The sequence below is a fragment of the Lissotriton vulgaris genome, chromosome 6, assembly GCF_964263255.1.
Source record: "Lissotriton vulgaris chromosome 6, aLisVul1.2, whole genome shotgun sequence".
Lineage (NCBI taxonomy): Eukaryota > Metazoa > Chordata > Amphibia > Caudata > Salamandridae > Lissotriton > Lissotriton vulgaris.
This window is the reverse complement of record NC_141694.1, coordinates 1,236,451,098-1,236,460,120: the sequence shown is the minus strand read 5'-3', so window position 1 is coordinate 1,236,460,120 and position 9,023 is coordinate 1,236,451,098.

Here is a 9,023-nt window from a genome sequence, read left to right as displayed (position 1 = left end):
ACGCAACGTGACACACTTCAATTTCGCAGTGAAAAATGACCCTTTTTTTTACAAAGTGCCTAGCTGTAGTTTTTGAATCATAGCTCTGCTGGCACCTAGGGAAACCTAGCAAACCTATACATTTTTTAAAACTAGACACCCAGGGGAATCCAGGATTGGGTGACTTGACTGCCTCCCACCAGGTTCTGTTGCCCAGAATCCCTTACAAACAAATTATCAAAAGAAACATATTTTCCCCACATTTTTGTTGTGGAAAGTTCTGGAATCTGTGTGGATCCACAAATTTCCATTCCACCCACTACCCATTTCCCAAAGTCTTCCAAGAAAAATGGTTCCTCACTTGTGTGAGTCGGCCTAGTGCCCGCGTCAGGAAAAAGCGCATAACGCAACGTGGACACACCTCAATTTCGCAGTGAAAATTGACCCTTTTTTGGCAAAGTGCCTAGCTGTAGATTTTTAACCATAGCTAAGCCAGCACCTAGTGAAACCTATCAAACCTGTACATTTTTGAAAATTAGATACCCAGGGAAATCCAGGATGAGGTGACTTGACTGCCTCCCACCAGGTTCTGTTACCCAGAATCCCTTGCAAAGCTAAAAAAAAAGTCCAGAAAAACACATTTTCCCCAAATTTCTGTGGTGGAAAGTTCTGGAATCTGGGTGGATCCATACATTTCTCCCTACCCAGCGTTTCCCCAGGTCTCCTGATAAAAATGATACCTCACTTGCGTGGGTTGGTCAAGGACCCGTGACAGTCAAGGGCCCAAAAGCTATTGAGGCGACATCAAAATTACCCATCACAAACCAACCATTTTTGGCCCGGGTCTCGGCAGCCATCTAGGAAAACCTACCTAAGCCACACATTTCTGAAAACTAGACACCAGGGGGAGTCCAGCGCGGTATGGCCTGAGTGGGTCCCCGTCATTCTCCTACCCAGAAACCCCTGCAAACCTCAAATTTTGCCAAAAAATTCACTTTTTCCTCACATTTCTGTTGTGGAAAGTTCTGGAATCTACGTGGATCCACAAATTTCCTCCAACCCAACTTTCCCCCAGGTCTCCTGATAAATATGGTACCTCACTTGAGTTGGTAGGCATAGTGGCTGCAACAGGAAATGGCCCAAATCATACTGTGGAGACTTCAAAATTACCTATAGCAAAACTACTTGGTTTTGGGGTGGGCACCTGAGATTTTGGCCACCGGCTCGGCGACCATCTTGGAGTACTAAACCCAAACATTTCTGAAAACTAGACACCCTGGGAAGTCCAATGAGGTATGGCTTGCATGGATCCCCCAACGTTTTCCTACCCAGAATGCCATGCAAACCTCAAATTTAGCTGAGAAAAACACATTTTCCACATATTTTGGTGTGGAATCACTGTGCCGGCACAAATGTCCTACCACCCAGCGTTCTCCTTGTTTTCCCAAGTAAAATTATACCTCACTTATATCCCAGTGTAAGAATTGGCTGTTGTAGTCTGGTCTGCCCTGTTCCCATGATGCACTGGGCCAGGGACAGACTAATTTGCATACAGCCAGGTTCTGAAACTGGGATGGTGCAATGAGCTAAAAAACGGTGTTGGATCTAGCCCTGATCTCTTGACTGGGTGAGAGTACTCTGCTTAATTCAGAGACTCTGTCCATCACCACCCCTTGTTGTAAATAATCACTTATTTTTTTAGCACACCCACACACGTGAGGTATCATTTTACTCGGGAGAACAAGGGGAACGCTGGGTGATAGCTACTTTTGGTGTCGCCTCAGTAGCTTTTGGGCCCTTGCCTGTCGCGGGTCCTTGACCCACCTATGCAAGTGAGGTACCATTTTTATTGGGAGACCAAGGGTAACGCTGGGGGGGAGGAAATTTGTCGATCCACACAGATTTCAGAACTTTTCCACACAGAAATATGAGAAAAAAGTTAATTTTTTGGGAAAATTCTGAGGTTTGCATGGGATTCTGAGTAGGAGAATTATGGTGGACCCACACAAGCCATACCTCGCTGGACTGCCCCGGGTGTCTAGTTTCCAAAAATGTATGGGTTAGGTAGGTTTCCCTAGATGGCTGCCGAGCCCCGGGACAAAAACTCATAGACCCCCCATGCAAAACCAGTTTTGTTTGTGATAGGTAATTTTGATGTCGCCCCAATAGGTTTTGGGCCCTTGCCTGTTGTGGGTCCTTGACCCACCCACGCAAGTGATGTACCATTTTTATCTGGCGACCTGGGGGAACACTGGGTGGGAGGAAATTTGTGGATCCACGCAGATTCCAGAACTTTCCCACACAGAAATGTGAGAAAAAAGTGGATTTTTCAGCGAAATTTGGGGTTTGCAGGGGATTCTGGGTAGAAGAATGATGGAGGACCCACGCAACCCATACCTCGCTGGACTTACCCGGGTGTATAGTTTCCAGAAATGTGTGGGTTAGGTAGATTTCCCTGGATGGCCGCCGAGCCCCGGACTAAAAACTCATGCATAACCAAGTTGGTTTGTGATAGGTAATTTTGATGTCACATCAATAGGTTTTGGGGCCTTCCATGCCGCGGGTACTTGGCCCACCCATACAAGTGAGGTAAAATTTCTATTGGGATACTTGGAGAAATGCTGGGGGGTTGGACATGTGTTGTTACTTTCTGCAGTGTGAAAATTTGGGCACAATCATGCAAGGAAAATGTCACAATCGCATTTTGAGGTTTGCAGGACATTGTGGGTAAGATAACTTGTTGGGATCCACAAGAGAGACATCACCATGCACTCCCATGGGTGTTTAGTTTACGACAAAAACTACAGTTGTTAGGTTATTCTTAAATGAAATGTACAGCTTGGCAGAGAGACAAAACAGACAAAGATTACTGCACAGCAATCTATGCCTCAAGCACACACACAAACTGGTTGGATTTGGCACGAGGGCGAGTGATGGTTCAGTATCTAAAATTGTATTAACAAGAGATTGCACAAAAAAGAAATGCACTGTCAATAATTGAATAGACAAAGAACATGAGCTGTGAAGCCACTTCAAGGCACCAACCACTTTACAGGCCATTCACACACCTTTCATACATGATACACACAAGACCATTAACACCACCAGGCACAAAACCAACACATTACAACATTCACAAAAAAGGACAGGGTACACCATGCTTGACAAAAACAGAAAAGACACATTTTTATGCACAACCACCTATTCCTCAAGCACACACACATACCGGTTGGATTTGGCACGAGGGCGAGTGATGGTTCAGTATATACAATTTTATTAACAAGAGATTTCACAAAAATGAAATGCACTGTCAATCACTGAATGGACAAAAAACTGAACCAGTGACTCGCAGCTCGTGAGCTGTAAAGCCACTTCAAGGCACCAACGGTTTACAGGCCATTCACACACCTTACATACATGATACACACAAGACCATTCACACAACCAGTTACAAAACCAACACATTAAAACATTCACAAACAAGCATTTACAATGCAATGGTCTTGGCATTCTTAAAGTTAGAGCTATTGGCATTGCTTATGACATTATTTTTATTTATGTTTTTGTTTTTAAAACATAAATAAATGGCATTGTCATTTACAATGCCAATAGCAGGGCAGGAGAGCAAGCACAATGAACGAGGGGGCAGGACAGCAAGCACAAGCAACGAGGGGGCAGGACAGCAAGAACAAGCAACGAGGGGGCAGGACAGCAAGTACAAGCACCAAGGGGCAGAACAGCAAGCACGAGCAATGAGGGGGCAGGACAGAAAGCACGAGCAACGAGGGGCAGGACAGCAAGCACAAGCAACGAGGGGAGGCAGGACCGCAAGCACAAGCAACGAGGGAGGGCAGGAGAGCAAGCACAAGCAACAAGGGACAGGACAGCAAGCTTAAGCAATGAGGAGGCAGGACAGCAAGCACAAGCAACGAGGGGGGCAGGAGAGCAATCACAAGCAACGAGGGGGGGCAGGACAGCAAGTACAAGCAACAAGGGGGCAGAACAGCAAGCAAAAGCAACGAGGGGGCAGGAGAGCAAGCACAAGCAACGAGGGGGCAGGACAGCAAGCACGAGCAACGAGGGTGGGGCAGGAGAGCAAGCACAAGCAACGAGGGACAGGACAGCAAGCACAAGCAACGAGGGGGCAGGACAGCAATCTCAAGCAACGAGGGGGGGCAGGAGAGCAAGCACAAGCAACAAGGGGGGGCAGGAGAGCAAGCACAAGCAACGAGGGGGGGCAGGACAGCAAGCACAAGCAACGAGGGGGGCAGGACAGCAAGCACGAGCAACAAGGGGGTAGGACAGCAAGCACAAGCAACGAGGGGGGCAGGAGAGCAAGCACAAGCAACAAAGGGGCTGGACAGCAAGCACAAGCAACGAGGGACAGGACAGCAAGCACAAGCAACGAGGGGGCAGGACAGCAATCTCAAGCAACGAGGGGGGGCAGGAGAGCAAGCACAAGCAACGAGGAGGGCAGGAGAGCAAGCACAAGCAACGGGGGGGCAGGACAGCAAGCACAAGCAACGAAGGGGCAGGACAGCAAGCACAAGCAACGAGGGATGGCAGGAGAGCAGGCACAAGCAACAAGGGACAGGACAGCAAGCTTAAGCAATGAGGAGGCAGGACAACAAGCACAAGCAACGAGGGGGGCAGGAGAGCAATCACAAGCAACGAGGGGGGCAGGACAGCAAGTACAATCAACAAGGGGGCAGAACAGCAAGCAAAAGCAACAAGGGGGCAGGAGAGCAAGCACAAGCAACGAGGGGGCAGGACAGCAAGCACGAGCAACGAGGGTGGGGCAGGAGAGCAAGCACAAGCAACGAGGGACAGGACAGCAAGCACAAGCAACGAGGGGGCAGGACAGCAATCTCAAGCAACTTGGGGGGGCAGGAGAGCAAGCACAAGCAACGAGGGGGGCAGGAGAGCAAGCACAAGCAACGAGGGGGGCAGGAGAGCAAGCACAAGCAACGAAGGGGCAGGACAGCAAGCACAAGCAACGAGGGGGGCAGCAGAGCAAGCACAAGCAACAAGGGGGGGGCAGTACAGCAAGCACGAGCAACAAGGGGGTAGGACAGCAAGCACAAGCAACGAGGGGGGGCAGGAGAGCAAGCACAAGCAACGAAGGGGCTGGACAGTAAGCACAAGCAACGAGGGGGCAAGACAGCAAGCAGGAGCAACGAGGGGGCAGGACTGCAAGCACGAGCAATGAGGGGGTGAAGGACAGCAAGCACAAGCAACGAGGGGGCAGGACAGCAAGCAGGAGCAACGAGGGGGCAGGACAGCAAGCACGAGCAACAAGGGGGCAGGACAGCAAGCACTCACCGGAGGGCTCAGCAGCTTCTCAACTTCTTGCGGCGGCGGTCGGGCAGAAATGGCACCAGAAAAGCTCTGACATTTTCACATTCGGGGCGTGGTTTTTTCTGTTGAGTGACGGATGACGTCACAGCGAGAAAAGTGCAAAAACATGCCCCCAAATCCGAAAAAGACGGGGCTTGAACGGAGTTACCCCCCTCTCCTCCAATGGCTGGCCTCCGTTTAGGAAGCCAGCCAATGGAGAGGAGGGGCGGGTTCAAGCCCCACTCTAGGAGACATTAAATCTCGGAGTGAAACTGCGCAAGCGCAGCCTACGGTCCGAGACCTAAAAAGGACAAGGTACAGCCTGTTTGACAAAAACAGAAAAGACAAATTTTTATGCACAACTACCAATTCCTCAAGCACACATACATACTGGTTGGATTTGGCACGAGGGTGAGTGATGGTTCAGTAGTTCTATTAACCAGAGATTTCTCAAAAATTAAATGCACTGTTAATTGAAAGGATGAGGAACTGAACCATTGACTCACAGCTCATGAGCTGTAAAGCCACGACTAGGCATCAACCTCTTTACAGGCCATTCATACACCTTTCATACGTGTGACACATACAAAACCATTCACAATGCCAGCCGCGGGCCCAGCACATTACAACACTCACACCAGCAGACAGCGCCAATCAAGGGCCCATCACTTTCACACGCCCACATTCCTTACACAGCAACCACACCAGCTCACGGATTGCGTTGAGTGGTGTTTGGCTAGCAGTGTGCGTAGTGACCAGCAGCTAGTCACTACTCTCACACTGCCAGCCAAGCCCCAGTCCACGCACACCACACCACCAGCCATGCGCCAGTCCATGCACACCGCCAGCCAAGCACCAGTCCATGCACACCACACCGCCTGCCAAGCACCAGTCCACACACACCGCCAGCCAAGCACCAGTCCAAACACACCACCAGCCAAGCGCCAGTCCACCCACACTGCCAGCCAAGCGCCAATCCAAACACACCGCCAGCCAAGCGCCAGACCACGCACACTTTCAGACAAGCGCCACTCCATGCACACGGCCATTACATTTAGGATTTTTTTAATATAAATGAGAAAACGCGAACAAATTGCAAATAGATACAAATCTACTAACACAAAATCTGAAACTAAATACACTACACAAATGCCAACCTTGAAACTGAACAAAAAATATGAAACAATAGAGAGCAAGCAGTTCACTTTACCACTCATGGATGCTCCCAAATTTTTTTTTGCGTGTGGTACATTCTAAAAACAAGCAGGCACACACATCCCAGGGTTAGAAGGACACTCGGGGCAGTACATATGAGTCTCCTTCCGCATACCTCTTTGCCAACAGACTCTACATCTCCTACTGGGAAAGTCTTTTGAGGGTGTGGGAGGAATGCGATCAGGAAAGTGGAGATCTTTCAATCTAGCAGCTTCCTCCACCACTCCAACTCTAGGAACACTTGCCTGTTCCACTAAAACAAGGCTTCCTATTACAGACTCCTTAAACTTAGCAAAAGTCATCTTTGACTCAGGACAAGAATCCTGGAACACAACAAAAGCATTAAAGGTTGCCAGGTGGAAAAGATGGATAGCCAACTTCTTGTACCAAATGTAAGCCTTACGAAGAGCAGCGTAAGGTTCCAACCTCTGATCTACTCAACACCACCCATGTGCCTATTATAGTCTAAAATGCACACAGGTTTGCGCACTTCAGAAATGTGACCCCAAACAGTCACAGGTGCAGTGCTTTCATCATGGATGGTAGACATCATGTAGACATCTCTCCTGTCTGAAAACTTCACAGCTAGAAGCTCCTCTCAATGCAACGCACTGCCCCCGCACAAGCTTTTGACAAACAAGTTCTTTTGGAAAACCTTTACGGGTAGAGCCGATTGTGCCACAAGCAGCAGTGTCCACTTTGGCCAATTCCCTGAACAACAGGACACCAGTGTAGAAGTAATCTACATATAAATGGTGGCCTTTGTTAAAAAATCCTCTACCAAGTTCCCACACAATTTTCTCAGTCACTCCAAAAGTAGGCTGACAACCAGGGGGTTAATCCTGGATTCCTTACAGGTGTACACCCTGAAATTAGAGACATATCCAGTCCTAGTGTCACAGGAGCCCTTGAACAACACCAAAGACTCATTCACTACAATTTCTTTCCCTGGAGCATAGATCTTTGAATATTATCAACAAAGTGATCAATGGCAGGCCGAATCTTAAAAAGACTGTTACAATCAGGGTGATCTTATGCCAACGCTAAACCATTACTGACTAAATGCATCATCCGAAGCAGAAGCAAATACCTATCACGATTCATGACTGCCAGAAAAATAGCAGTTGCCATCAATGGACTAGTAGACCAATATAAAGACATTGATGGCTTCCTTAGCAAGCCCATCAAAAAAGTTAAACCCAAGAACTTATTCATCTCTTCCAGATTTGTGGGAGTCCACCGGGAAGCTCTAGAGTGGGGCTTAAGACTGGCACTGTTGTCCCTCAAAAACTGTTTGGCATACAAATTAGTCTTCTCAACAATCTCTGCCAAAAACACATCGTCTATAAACAACTGAAAAAAATGTATCAGCAAAAAGTTTTCAGTATTCACTCTTCACCCTGGAACACCAGTAAAGTCTGGCAATGCCGCTGCATCGTGCCTGGGGCAACCCAGAGGTCAGTACTTTCAACTGGTTGCCTTGCAGCCCCAGGCTGCAGCCCACATGCATCTTGCTGCACTATACCAACGGGAAGTCTTGCAGCCCCAGATGCCTCTTGCCGCACTACACCAACGGGAAGCCTTGCAGCTGCAGGCTGCAGCCCAGATGCCTCTTGCAGCACTGCACCAACAAGAAGCCTTGCAGCCCGAGGCTGCAGCCCAGATGCCTCTTGCCGCACTATCGGCACATCAATCGCCTCCTCTAACACAGGCACTTCATTCACACTAAGCGTATCTTCATCATTGGATGATTCCATGTGGAGAGCAAACTCACTGCCTGAATCGTCCCTTGCCTCTTCTGACTCAGATGCAGAGTCAGTCTCTGAACCATGGTCAGAGGAAAACTCAAAAAGCATACCAACAACCTGCTGAGCAGTAAACACTGTGCAAAATAAGTAATTTAAAAAATTGTGCCTTTATCACAAAGATCTATATACTCAAAAACTATAAAATTCACTTACAAGAGACAGCTACACTCACCAGCACCTACTCTGCAGAGACACAGCAAAAAGCAACGATATTCCACTAGAAAGAAAAAAACAAAACCAATTACTCACAAGACAACAAAATACACGTCGAGCACAAATGCAAAAAGTTTTTGACACTCAAAAAACAGAAGCCAAACATACTGCTATTATTACACCATTTGCAAAAAACAAATTCATGTAGAGAAATGAAACTCATTTACATTGTACAAAGAAAAGTCTCTTACCAAACACATGCAACTACACAAACAGCAGAACCATCAGTAACGAAACTGCAACCTGGAACAGTCTAAAGAGCAAAAGCCTTCAACTAGAACAAAAAAGGAGAAATAAAGCATTACAATTGCAATTCACAAAAAAAAAACAATTAACATTATAACACGCTATGTTACTACCCAAATGGTCAATCGGCCAAATGGGCCTTCAAATAGGGCTGAAACAAATAGGGGGTGATCTTGCCCAAGGGATCGGGTGAGGTTGTCTGCCAGGCCAATCTGCCCCCCAGGT